Genomic DNA, 14844 nt, shown 5'->3' with positions numbered 1-14844 from the left:
GGTCAGTGGTTGGGGGGCGGGGCACAGCAAGAGGTGAGCAGCAGGTCAGGGAAGCTTCATCTGTATTTGTAGCCACTCCCCATGGCTTGCATCACCATGTGCGCTCCACACCCCCTCTGCCCCCATCCGTGGAAAAATCATCTTCCGTGAAACCGGTCCCTGGTGCGAAAAACGTTGGGGACTGCTGGTCTAGAAGGAAGACTTGGCAGCACAGAGTATCTCCAATCCCAGGAAAAAATCCAATGGACATGTTCTGTGAAACCTCAAAAACCTGTAATAGGTGAAAATAGAAGCATTTCCAAGAATTAGTTAGATTTTGAATGATCTCCCCATAGAAGAGTGAGTTCCCCAACACCAGATGTACAGAGGAAAATGGAAGAGCAACTGCTTTTCAGAGTTGTTGAAGGAATTCACCCATGAGATATGTTTTGATTCTGATGACTACTAAGTGCTTCTCTGTCTTGGAAATTCAATGGTTACTCACATTAGATCCATTTCACTACCTCACTTCCACTGGGCAGTTCTTTTCTGATGCACCAATACAGTTTTTCCTCTTAGGAATTTATGAGAAGTAATAGAAGTGTGGAGCATTTAAAGGTGATGGCTAATGAGTATATTACTCTCAGGAAAATGTCCACAGATAACTTTTAAAAATGATCAAAAATGTATTAGGGGTCTTATTTATTTTAGAGTCTGGTTGCTGGCAGAAGGCAGGGAAGAGGGAGAAAGAGGGAGAAAGAGAAACCATTTTCAATTCCTGAAAGAAAAGAAAAGAAGCAATACATTGAATATAGATTGAATTTTTGAAAATAAATGTAACAGTGTGCTGGGTTGTTATGGTGGTTTATAATGCTCATCTGCCCTTACACCTGAGTGACTTCCTGCTGGATTTGAAACACCTCCCTCAAGAGCATCATCACACAACTGTTAGAAATCCTAATACGTTACAATTTTACTACCCTTCTTCTTGGAGAGTTTGCAGAGCCCTGGTTAATTAATGTTGAACCTTTCAGGGTATCTGTGAATCTTGGCAGGGGTGGTTGGGGACTAGAATTTAATTAAAGGCACAAGCTATGTGGGGATTGTGAAGTCTCAGATTGCAGAAGGGAGACAGTCATTGCAGGCGGGATGCTAGCAGGGGGTAAGCAGGGTGGCAAAGTGTGGGAGGACTGAAGGAAGATGACATGCAAAGGTCTAAACAGGGAAGAAGAAAAACAAAGAGGTCAGCATGCTACAGCTGAGCTTTTTCAAAGGCCTAGTCATAGAGAACGGATACATTGTGAGTGTGTGTGCACTGTGTGTGTGTGTACACATGCACACGCGCACGCATACTGGTTGGAAGGTAGCAACCCTTTTCCCTGATAAAAATTTGATGATGGCAGCAACAAAACCTAAACAGAGAATAATTAAAGAGCAAGGGGGTAGCTAATGAAATGAAAATAACTTTAAAAGGATGAAAAGAAATTGTTGTTAACACACCATGTGGTTAACCTATGAACCTAGCTGCTGTGGCAACATAATAACACAGAGTCAGCTCCTGCAATGCAAATAAGCTACTTCCTGGGTAGAAATGGGGCTCTTTGGGAAAAGATTAACTTTTCTGTCCATAAGGGCATTATTTAGCTCACTGGAACAGTAATTTGACAAATGCTGCCATTGTGGCCCGAGTGAATGCTGCTGGTTTCTATTAGAAGGGCAGGTGCTGCGAAACCATCAAGAAAAACATTCTTGCACTTCCCCCTCAGCATAAAGACAACTTTGAGCATGCTCATTTTTGAGAGTTCAGCAGCGGAAAGAAAGCTCTAAGGTTTGGTAAACTGTGACTCCCACAGAGCAGAATAGGCCTGGTTCAGAAAACATTTCTCCGAGGGGAGCTGCTTACCAGCTTTGCCCACACTGGGATTCGGACTCTTGACTGTTCTTGTCATTTTGGTCCTGATTCAAATAAAAATTAGAAGAGTTTCATCTATTTGAGACTTGAGTTAGTTGAGATCTGATGGAAATTTATTTACATGCCAAAGCACACATAACCTAGTGAGTTGCAGTTAATTCCTCCTTACTGAGAACTAGTAAGCAGCTAAGCCAGGTAGAGAGGGCCAAGGGAATGTTTGCAGTTCTGGCAGTGTAAGGATTCCTGTTCCATTGTCTCCTTGTTTTATACATCATCCACTGATTCTTTTCTAAGCTCCAGGGCATTTTAAAGGAAAATATTCCTTCCATAAATAAGGCATTTAGATCAAAGGCAAAAGAATCTCCCTTTCTCTGTTTACAATTCTTGCTCAATGTTCAAATCTTATATTCAAAGTTCTCAATTCTTGTCTCTTCCTATTGTGTTCCCTAATACCTTTGTACAGATGCATTTCGATCTGGAGATGCTTGAATTTAAAGAGAGTAACTCTGATTTGGTACATGCTCTGCATAATACTTCTGCTTGAGCTGTCTTCTTGCTCTAGACTGCAGTGGTAGGAGAGATTTTTTTATATATTCTGGCTTGTGCCAAGGAAAGAACAACCTTTGTATAATGCACTAACTAAAAAGTTCTGCTTTATTGTGTTAAAATCATCCATTCATTCATTTGTGTATTTACTGAATGCGTACCATGTTTCAGAAAGGGTTCTAAAGGGAACAACTAAGACGAGGTCGTTGTACTCATGTATGTCAAATTCCAGTGAAAGGAGGCAGGGAATACTCAAGTTGGTAAATCATAGTCAGTTGCTATTAGCAATGAGTGCTGGAGTGGAAAGGAACAGAACAAGGGCAGGAGGTACTTCGAAGGAGGGCAGTTGGAGAAGGCCCCTTGGAGGAGGTGACATCCCAACCTGAAATCTGAGAGACCAGAGGAAGCCAGTGATAACAGACCTGGGAGAAGAGAATCCAGGACTGAGCGAGCAGAAGGATCCAAGGTAGAAACTAGAAGGCTGCTGTGGCCAGAGCACAGTGAGGAGTGTGAAGCCAGGAAGGCGGTAGAGGCCGGCTCTCAAAGTCAACCTCTGCTGACTCACAGCAGTCATTGACAATTTCATCCATTTTCTACAAAACCCCAGTTCACAGTAAAAAGAAAGAAAATTTTATCTATATCTTGGCCTAAGACCTTTATTAAACAGCAATAAAAATAACAAATTTATTGAGTTTATTCTATGTTCTCATCATAGTGATGAGTATTTTACACACATTATCTCATTTAATCCTCACATTAGTGCTAAAAAGTAGTGATAAAACCAAGATTTTTTTAAAAAAATTAACCAGTTTTTCAATATTTAACACAGCTAGTAAGTTGCAAAACCTGGATCAATCCTACATTGGCTTGTTTCCAAAGCCATAGATTTACTTTTAAACTATATAGCTTTTCTAGCATGAACATTGCACTCTTACCATGTGCCAGACACTAAACTAGATATTTTACACATACTACCTTAACATACAAAAGAATCCTATGCGATAGACATTATTACTATCATTTTGCAAGTAAGAGAACCAAGAAATAGAATATTCAAAGGATTGATTCAAGAGCAAATAATAGTAATTGACACTGTTGCAATTCAGAATGAGGTCTTTCTGAGTCTAAAGTCTATTCTATTAAACACTACTTGCGCCTGTCTTTCATGTCATCGGTGGCTCAGTCTGAAACTTAGATTGAGGTTTCGGGAGAGGTAACTTGATAAAGATAAGTTATAGGGACAGGATTTAAACCACACTTTGTTTTACTTATATAATTTCATGTTCCCAGTCCTTATGCATTTCTTTTTTTCCTTATCAAATACAGACTTCTTTAGGAGCTGTTCCTTGATAATTTCCAACCCAGGAAGACCTATTCATCAGTTGAGCCTCCATGGATGGCACTTGTATTACCTTGCCTTGGTTCTAGTCATTTTTGTACATGCTTCATTGATTCTTTCTACTCATCTCCTACAGATGTTCCTGCTCACTGAGAAATAGAGTAGTATCTCCCTCATTGATGCAGCCTATGCAACACCTAGCTACTTAATGTGTCACACAGAATAGGTGCTCAATAAACACTATACTTATCAAAGTAAGCCTACGTTTTAGGAAGTGTGGGAAATACCTATCCCTGCTATTCTACTTTTGGATTGAAGAATTTGAGATGATTTTGTAGGAGGGTCACAAAGGAAATTGTTAACATTGTTAACAAGACATATAATGAGACTGTCTTTTGAGATGGGAGCAAACAGTAGCAGCAAGAGATGGATGGCAAGAGAACAATTCTGATGTCTGCCAGCTGATGTTTCCCTTGTCCTGATGGGAAGACAGAATCAAAAATCTTCTCCTGCTTCTTGGTATGAAACAACCGACCATGGTTTTAATCTCTACTAATTGAGTTTTGGCTTTTGCAGCTTTACAAATTCACCTGGGCCAAATTGGGCCACTCCGGGATGGGATATGCCCCAGGAAGTTCTGCCATCTGAACCTCTTAGCACCTTGTGCTCTATCCAGTCTTGCTTCTGTGTACTAGCATGCCACATGCCATACACACACAAAATCAATCCAAATTAAAAAAGCAAAAAAGCAAAAAGGATCTTAGGCTACCCTGGCCACCTCTGTTATCCTGACAAAAGAGTCATATTCCAATGGGACATGAGCCCTTCCCCCCAAATGATTTTTACACAGAAACAGCTGTGATAGGGGCAATATGCAAAGTAAAAAATATGCTGCTCCAATCCAGAGAATAAGTGAAAACAGAGTGGTTAGCCCTAGCAATCCTACTGGCTGACTCACTGTTGCGTATTGCATCCTATTATCTATCTCTGTGGGCCCCAATCCCCAGGCTGTGGACTGGTGTCGGTCTGCGGCCTGTTAGGGACTGGGCCACAAGCAAGTGAAGCTTCATCTGTATTTACAGCCACTCCCTACCCCCATCACCCACATCACTGGCTGAGCTCCACCTCCCTCTCCTCCCTGCGGCCATACGTGGAAAAACTGTCTTCCATGAAACCAGTCCCTGGGGCCAAAGATGTTGGGGACCGCTGACATGTTGTCTATGGTTGGGTAGTAGCAAAAGACAGATGTTAGTCCAGGAAACATGACAGAAAAACAGAGACAGAGACAGAGACAGAGGTTGTATTATACTTGCAACCTCTCCAGTTTGCTTTTTTGACAGTTTGCATATGGAAAAAGCGTCACGTAGACATAAGGGTTTACTTAGATCCAAGTGAAAATAATGTCCTTAAAATTCATTCTCTCTTTTGATGAAGACAGTCCTTTTTGTTTTTTGGGTTTTTTTTTTTTTTTTTTTTGATACTATTGGTTTTGGGGAAACATGCCTGAAAGTAAACCAGTTTCTGCAAAGCAAGAAATTTAGAACTCACAAAAATGTGAAGTTGCTTGATTGTGCCCAGGATAAATAAAGGGAATGGAGGCTCAAAATGGTTAAGGAACATGCCCACAGTCATCCTACCAGTGAGCTCTGTCTTCTTCAGGTCTCTCCCGATCCATCTGGCTCCAATAGCCATGGTTCCTCTTTCTATTGTTGTCTATACAACTGTCAAAGCCACACTTAAGAGCACCGGTTTCACATTAAACAAAAGAAGACGAACCTGTTGACCAACTTCTCCCCATCCCGCACCTCCCTACTCTTCCCAATCTCTGGTGAAACCACTGTTCTACTCCCTATTTCTATGAGATCAACTTTTTTAGATTCCACATGTGAGTGAGAACATGCAGTATTTGCCCTTCTACACTTGGCTTATTTCACTTAATATAATGTCCTCTAGGTCTATCTGAGTTGTTGCGAATGAAGCTCTGGTGTTCTATTGCACAATGGGGTTACTACAGTTAACAATAATGTACTGTGTAACTTGCTACAGCTAGAAGAGAGAGGATCTGGAATGTTCTCACCACAAAGAAATGACAAGTGTTGGAGATGATGGATATGCTAATTACCCAGATTTGGTCATTACACAATATATACATGTATCTTAACATCATGCTGTACCCCATAAATATGTACATTATGTGTCAATTAAAAACAAAATAAAACTTAAAAGAAGAGACAAACATGAGCTAAAAAGGAAATCAAGCACACAAAAACACTAGCTGAGTCAGAAGATCATTTTATGCTTCTTGATCAGAATTCGATGGTGGGAACATCAAGCTTCAAACCCTTGCCTGAATCCCCAGACATGGAAGGCAAGAGGAATAGATTTAAGGCTAAACAGTCATCTAGAAGTCAAAAGGGGGCACAGGGTTCACCAAATGTATTAGTTTCCTAACAAAATGTCAGAAATTGGGTGGCTTAAAACATGTTGTCTCACAGTTCCAGATGCTAGAAATCCAAAATAAAGACAGGGCCAGGCTTCCTCTGATGATCCCCTGTATAATCCTTCCTTGCCTCTTCAAAGCTTCTGGTGTTTGCTGTCAATCCTGATGTTCCTTGGCTTGTACTGTATCACTCTGATCTCTGCCTCTGTCATCACATGGCATTCTCCCTGTGTGCCTTTCTTCACACAGTATTTCCTTCTTCTCATAGGAACACCAATCATGTTGGATTAGGCTGTATCCTAATGATGTCATCTTAATTTGATTATATCTATAGAGATCCTATTTCCAAATAAGGTCACATCTGCAGGTGAGATTAGGATTTCAACATATCTTTTGGGGAGATGTAATTCAACCCATAATTCCAAGTTATAACTGTACATCTTCTGAGTGTTGATAGGGCTATGCCCCTGGTCACAAACTACATTGTCACCAATATGCTGAGGTCTGGGGGAAAACTGAGGGATTTAATTTTTCTGAAACATGGCCCTTGGATCCTTTTTTTCTGTCACATTACACTCTGGCTGTCATTGTCAGTCCCCTATAAGCTGTGATAATTTTTGTGTCACACAAAGTGTGTGGGTTGGCCCCTGATGAAGTGAAGTCTAGGTTCTTGTTCTTCCAGGCAGTTAACCCAAGGCACAAAGACAGAGACCCAAGCGCCTTCTCTGAGATTATTTTTTGATTGTATATCCAGAGAGCAGAAACATCACAGATAGGGAACTTGTTATAGAAATCACAGTGAGTATATCCTAAGGGAAGCATGATCCTGGTTCCGATATTACTAAGTGCAAAATCCTGGAGAGTGTTGCATCCACACTGTCCTCTAGCTGTCACTGCAGAGGGAGAAAGGAGGACCCCATAGGTGGATGCAGCAACACCCTGAGGTCCTAGGCTCCTCTGCCAAAGGGGCACAGATGGTCATTTGGAAAGGACATTTGAGGACCTCTGGTCTGTCCTCTTCATTTCTCTGGTGAGGAGACAAAAGCTCAGAAAAGATAAATGACTCGACTAAGCTACTTATTGGAAGGTGGGGTGATCAGGATGTGGCACCTAAATAACCAGCTGACAACCCTTTGAGTGATAAAGAATTGAACCTTCTGTTTTGTTTTAATGATGTACAAGTCACAGTGGCTCAGAGATTAAGAGTAGAACCAGAAAGCCTGGGTTTGGATCCTGACACCTCCACTCACAAGCCACATGATCTGGGGCAAGTCAGGTAACTTCTTCTTAACTCCGTGTTATTGTCTGTAAAATGAATATAACAATAATAATAACTATAATAATAATAGTATCTTAAAGTTGATGTGAAGATCAAATTTATAATACATTAAAAGTACTTACAATGTTGCCTTACATAGACCAAATGTTAAGGAAGGGTTGATATTATTATTTTTTTATTTTTATTATTATTATCGACATCCTTGACTTCCTAAATCAGGGTGTCCTGAACACACTGTGTCCAGGGCTGGAAGCCCCACTGTGTTATGAAGACATGGTCGTTTCCCATAAGCCTCAACATATTCAAGGTGTTGTTAGCAAGAGTGGAGGGAGGCCAGCAAGTTGGGCACAGGCAAAGCGTATAGCCTACAGTCTGACTATAGCAGTATCTGAACAGAGACTGTGTATTATAGTCACTGAGCAGTGCAGAAGTAGAATCCTACTGCAGGTACCCCCAGACGTGGTGGAGGGCCTCAGCAACTCCAGAGAAAAGGATCCTGGAGAGATTGAGAAAGTAAGACGAAGATTTGTCACTTCTTCCTGGTCTGGTTGGAGTCCCTGACCCCAGAGCCAAATTATGAAGGTGATTTTGCTGTAATGTTGGGACAGATGGAGGATATAGAAAATTTACTTTTATGTTATATACATCCATGCCTCTACCCTGGTTTTTCTCCTCTTATATCTGTATTATCAGTGTGTTTGTCATCTATACTTGTCCTCTGACCCCCTCCTGTCTAGTCAGTGGTTTCTAACATGCTGTGAGTCTGGAACCAGATAACCATGCTTGTTAGATGTGTGTGTAAATCAAACTCCATGCTACTTCATGCTCTTGTTTGCCTTAATGTGTTGGTCTTTAAATAGAGTAAAAATTTGAACTATGATTTATGAAATTTAGGTTCAAATTTGAGTTCTTTTTTTAAGTTGTCATGTGGTCTCTTTTGAGTCTCCTCACTTCTTCAGATAAATCCTAAAAGCCATTTGACGGATGAGGAAACTTATGCTCAGTAATGTCTATTGATAAAAGAGAAGAACAGAAATTAAAAATCCAGGCCTTTTCCACTCTAACACCCATGTTTTTTCTGCTTTATAACACCCTTCTCAAGTATGGGGACTGATTAAGGAAAGATGTAGGCATTTTTAATATACAGTTGTTTATATGTTTCCAATAATGAATCTTGTTATAAAAGCACACTTGTACACCTCACTGTATTTTTCACGTAGTCATCTCAGTCACTGCCACCATCTAGATTTCCTCAAGGGACCACATATCTATTGATGACTCTTAAAATCACTGCTGTGCAAGGTGAGTGGGAAAGGAGCAAGATGGTAGAGCTCGGGTTGGGGAACAGACTTTGAGCACTGAACAGCAGGCAGCATTGCTGTTGGCAGAGGAATGGAGAAGGCACTGTGGCTTACCCATGCCATCGTGGCAAAAAATAGCACAGAAACAGCTGGTGAGCTGTCAGAATGATCTTAAGGAGGAAATGTGAAATGTCTCTGCTTGGTACATTAATCGAGAGTTATTTGGACAGAACTGAATTGCCAGGGGAGGAAGAAGCAAGGTGGTAAACTCACCCTTCCCTGCCCTTTCATTTCTCTGGAATTTGGTTCTAGGTCACCGGCCTCCTTCACAAACACACTCCCCCATTTGCACACTGCCCCCGCCCCTACCAGCTGACCCACACCCAGAGATATGTGTGCACACACCCAAAGAGACAGCAGAAGAAGAAATGCATCTGAACTGCTTACAGATATTTCATCAAGACAAAATTTAAAGAGACATTGGACAGATCGGCAATTATGACTTTTTTTTAGACGAGAGATCTTTGTGAATAGTGGTGGTTGAGTGCTAATGTGATTTTGGTTGTTTTCATGGATTAAATTTTATGTCTCAATTAAATTTTTTTTTAACTGGCATGAAGACTTTGTCGTGATCAATGAATTCAGGGAAGGGATGAAGGGGAGAAATGCAGACAAGGAAAGGACACATACATGAGACTGTCCATCTTGACTGGTATATGAACCTATTTCTGCTGTAGGAGAAGAAACAAGTTGAGGGCCAACCTCCTGCATCAGATTTCAAAGTGGCTTTCTGCTGAGTAACCTTAAGTAGCTGAGGTTGTGAATATTTTTACGGGTGGCTGAGGAAAGAACATTTGCAGCCAGGGAATCAGGTGTTGTTTTTTGGGGTATGACCTTGAATAGAGGCTGCTACCTTTGGCTTCCATTTCAGATAATAAATCCCTCCCCACCACCCCATCTCAAGGAAAGACAAATTAATCAAGTGCTTCAGAGACTTCTCAGTAAGTGGTTTATGTAGCAATTGGACATTTAGAGTGGCACAGTTACCCATACAGGAATATTACTCAGCCTATTTATTTTGTTGTCGCTACAGTGTAATTCTTTGGAGTAAAAAGCATAGAGTGATAATTGGTCCAACAATTGGAAGAAACAGAAATGGAGGGAGAATTTACATAAGCCAAGGAGTCTAAAGCAATTTTATAAAGCATGGAATTGATTTTTCCTTGGAGTTTGAAATAAACTGCAGTATTTCCAGTTGTGGGATCGAATTCTTTGCTTTTAATGATATCATAGCATTCTGCAAATTGTTAGAGAGTGTTGCTTTTATATGGATTTAAGTGAATGAGGTTATTTCAGTATAGCTATTTTCAATAATTCCATGGCATTTTTGATATTTTCTTTTGAATTCATGCAAAAATACATATCTATATTGAAAGTTAATATCTTTTTCTAAACTAGCAATGAGTAGTCTTCCCATTCCTAATGTCCAACTTGCCCACTACTAAGAAATACTTTTGAATCCCAATATGCAAACCATCTTGATGCTACTGCTCATTTTGCTTAAATCCTAAAGATCTAACCTTTTTATTTTTATGTTGATTACCAATAGGGTCATTGCAAGGTCCTTTATGTAGTACCCAAAGTATCTCCGTATTTTGTAGCTCCTGTAAAGAAAACAAGTTTTAAGCCTTGCTAGGGAATTGAATTCTCTGAAAACATAGACACTCTTCAAAAGCTCCATCTTGGCTTCAGTTCAAACATGGGAAGCTTTTCAGTGACTTTTGTTCTACTTGATATGGTCTATTTATTCTTAAGTGAGGCAGAGTATAAACTGCATTACCCAATGTAAAGGAAACAGTAATAATTCTGACCACTAATTTACTAACAGCAAAGGGGCTGAGGGTCTCAAATGGAAAGGACACTTCCATGTCCATAACATTTCAGAAAGACACTACTATTGGCTTAAGGTAAGAGAATTGGTTCTGCTCGTGGTTAAGGGAAGCTGAACAAGCCTTTGAGTTTCCTTCTACATCATCAGTGGCTGTTTAGGATGGATTGTAATACCCACATTTTTCAAGTTCTAAGTCTTAAATTAGATAACAAAGAAAGGATATAACTTGGCACTTTCTTCTTTAATATACGTGTAGTAAAAAAGTTGTATGGCCATTTTATTTCATTTGCGTCACAGCTTCAGAAGGTTATTACCAATTAGAAAGTTTTTTTAGTCTTTTGTTTCCCAAAACTAAGTACATTAGTCAGTCGTTATCTAATAAGGCTGTGTAACAGACTACACCAAAATTCAGTGGCTTACGCTAGCAAATATTTATTCCCATGTTTACAGGCCGGCAACTTGACTGAAGTTTAGATTATCTCAGTTGGACTCAGCATGTTGGCTCTACTTTGGGTTGCAGGTCAGCTAGCATTGGCTCCAGGCTGTGATTAGATTCAAATATGCTCCACGCATGTTTTTTCTGAGGCTCAAGCTGAAGAAGCAGTGGCTATTCAGGGCTTATTCTTTCATGGTGCATCTTCACAGCACAAAAAGATAATCAAATCATGGGAACATGTTTAAAGTCTCTCTTGACGTCACATCTATTATCATTCCATTGTTCAGTACAGGTCATATTGGGAAGCCATCATCATAACATGGGAAAGTTTGATCTTCTCACATTGGGAGAAAACTGAAAAGCTATGTGACATTCAGTGGAAGAAAGAGTTGGGACAATAACTCAACTTACCATTGAGCAGCCCCAGTTACCTCCATGGTTATACTTGATGACAAGGTGGATAAGTTGTTAGAAGGTGGATAAGTTGTTAGAAGTCATCTGGTTTAATAACCTCCCTCCAAATGTGGGAATTCCTTCCACCATAGCCCAGACAGATGCACTTTCAGCAGCTGCTTGCGTTCTCCCAGTTGTTCTTCCATGATTTTGCAAGGCAACTGTTTCATTGTAGGAAAATTCTAACAGAGGAAAAAGTCTATTATTATTCAAAATCTGACTCCTTATATTAATACACTGTCCCCACTCCTTGGAAGTCTACACATAGAAACAAAGGTTAATATGTACTCCTTTCTTTATGGGACAGCTCTTCATGATGACAGCTATTACTTCTTCAAAGTCTTTGCATTTCTATGTTCTATAATCATTCCTCAGATGACATAAAAGTATTTGCAGAAGTTTCACCATTTTCATCACATTACTATGGATAAATTAAAGCCTACTGATGATTTTATTAAAGCAGTGTATTTATTACAAAGCAGGATGCTCTGCTCTTTGCCTGGCTCCTGCAGAGCAGAGAGAGACCATTCCTGTCTCCAGCAGCAATACTCTTCTATTAATCCATCAATAGTTGACATGCAGGTTTTTATAGAGATCCTCCCCTACGTCTAGAGCCTATCGAACCCCTGGTCATGTGGTACCTCCAGGTCTTCTTCCTAAATTCCATTTTGACCAAGTCATCCCAATCATATGCTTATAAAATTGTGTCTTTTACCTAAAAGAATATGTATTTGTCTTAATCAAATTTCCTTGCATTTTTTGTGTGTGTGTGTGTGTTTCCCCAGTCTTTCCATAGCCTTTGCATTCTGACATTCACTGTATCACCTCACTATATTTGATATGAGTGGATTTGTAACCATACCTCTTTTTCTTCATCCTTGTCACTGACACAGTTATTGACCAGGTAGGTTGTTAAGGACATAGTCCCGCAGCTAGCCCTGCAAGATCCACACATCTCTTTAGTGTACCATCTATAAAGCCTCCTAATGTGTAAGTGTCCCCCATTTTTCTCCATGGTAGCCTCAGATATATCACTAAAGACTCGTTTGATGCTTTGTTGTGATTTTTATACTCTGTCCACATCCTTCTCCTGATCTTCTTATTTGGTAAATATTAATATATTCTCGAGGAGATAAGTTTGACGTGACTATTCTTTATGAAGCTGTACTAGCTCATTGCGTCTCCTCTTAGTTTCTAAAACCCAGAGGTCACAAAGTCAAATGCTCATAAAGACAAAGCAGGTAATGAATGTTTAAATTGGAAGCTGGGTATAAGTCATTTTCTGAACAGAAATGTGTATTCTTTGAGTAGAAGACTCTTCCAGCAGGACACAATACTTCTGTTAGCTAATTTCACCTGCTATTTTACGATCTATCTTCTAAAATAGTTTACTGGTCTATTATTAATATAAACTTACATCCTTTCCCATTTTGAAAATGAAAACCATATTGGTACACTGTCTGTCACAGATTTGGTAGGGACTGTGAATGCCCTCGTTCAGTCCCAACGCAATAAATCCCCTCTAGGATGCCTCTAAGAAATGATCTAAAAGATTTTTTAAAAACATGTATCAAATTATGGTGCCCTCACCACATCACAGTGCAGCTGCTACTATATTCCTCCTTCCTTTCTGTCTCAGAGGAAAAATTTGCTTGTACCCTTCCACAATTGAGTCTACCTGGGCCTTGGCTTCCTGCCCTTTTGTCTCTTCTGGGATCTCATGCCATCTGTTACCTCATCTCTATTTTATCTGTTATATTTCCTCTCCTTTGCCTCTTCCCCATCTGCTCAGAACATGCTCAAATATATGTAAAATATATATATATTTTTTTTGTTTTACTCACTGACTTTCCAATACCGACCAAAGAGAGCTTATATTCCTTAATGTATGATTTGGCCTCAGCCTACCTTTTTTATCTAGCAAAACTCATTTCTCTGTAATGTAGACACTATACTCTGGCCAAACTCATCCACTGAGCAGATTTTGTATTCCTTTTAATCATTGTTATGGCCATGCTTAAATGCTATTTCCTCAACCTTGTTTTCATTCCCTCCATGTGTTGAAATCCCAGATTTTCTTCATGACCTCGTCTCTGAGTCATCTCTTTCATGAAGCTGTCCCAGCTCTCCCTAGCACTATAACTATTTCTGCTGCAGTCCCACTGAATTTTGTTTGTCTCCATTATTGCCTTTACTACTTTTTATTTTTTAATACTTATTTTTTTGTCCATGTCTTATATAAACAATTGTAAACTTATGGAATACCTGCATTGTGTCGTATCCATCTTTACATCTTTAGGATCTGGCACAATTCTTTACACCTAATATATACCCAATAAATGTCCATTGATTGATAGAATAATTCTGAGAGTCATTAATAATGATCAATCTAAGTATTTATCTGAATCATACCTAACTTTCTGTATTTTTGGACAAGCACTCTTGAGATAAACCAAATTCTCCTCGTGTCAAACAACAGAAACTAGCCTTTATTTTTCATCTGTTGTGGCAAGGATACTTGACTGGGTTTCTTTCATAAATATTATATATGCATCATTCTTTTTTTATCTCCACAAAAGTTCTGTTTGGCAAGCGTTTTTGGTTGCTTGTTTAGATAAAGGAACAGAGGCTAAAAAAAAAAAGTTAAATAAAAACATTACCTATTTCAGAGCTGGAAAGCCATGTCTGCACTTGGAAGTCCCCTGGGGGGAGAAGGGTTAGGGATGCATATGATGCAAAGAGCAGAGAACTGGCTAAAAAGATGCCTGGGTCTATTTTTGGTTGTGCCTTTGATTCACTATGTGACTTGGGAAAGTTTATCTTAGGCTTTTCCATTGATTTGTAAAACTGAGATTCATATACAACTGTGCAAAAAGTGTGTCCCTGTACTTACCTCCCTCTAAGAGATTAATGAGATGATATCCAAGGAGCACTTTGATTTTCTCTGATAAAAGAAATGGATAAGTATGAAGTGAAGCATTTCCTGCTTCTATTGAAGGTTTTAAAGAGGGTGAAAACAGCCTTTTAAAAATTATCAAAGTAAAAGCTAGAGGAAGGAATAGCCTTGTACATTTAAAATCAAGTCAACAATTATTGTGGAACACCTAATGATCTTCTGGTAGGTGTATCATGCGTTACAATTTACCAGGCACTTTTACATATATTATCTCATTTGATCCTTGTTACTACCCTATGAAGTATATAGGCTGGGCAGTTTTATTACCATTTTTAAAATAAGAAAACTAATACTGAGAGAGGTCAAATGGTT

The 14844-nt window shown here is 39.5% G+C and overlaps 1 protein-coding gene across 9 annotated transcripts in view; it reads left to right on the top strand.

The window, feature by feature from the left end:
* Window positions 1-14844, top strand: part of NRXN3 (neurexin 3) — a 1488306-nt gene that overhangs the window by 1264134 nt on the left and 209328 nt on the right. The window lies entirely within an intron of this gene.

Source organism: Lemur catta, chromosome 1 (genome assembly GCF_020740605.2).
Source record: "Lemur catta isolate mLemCat1 chromosome 1, mLemCat1.pri, whole genome shotgun sequence".
NCBI classification, from domain to species: domain Eukaryota; kingdom Metazoa; phylum Chordata; class Mammalia; order Primates; family Lemuridae; genus Lemur; species Lemur catta.
The sequence above is the reverse complement of the archived record's forward strand: the minus strand, read 5'-3'. Positions and strand labels throughout refer to the sequence as shown.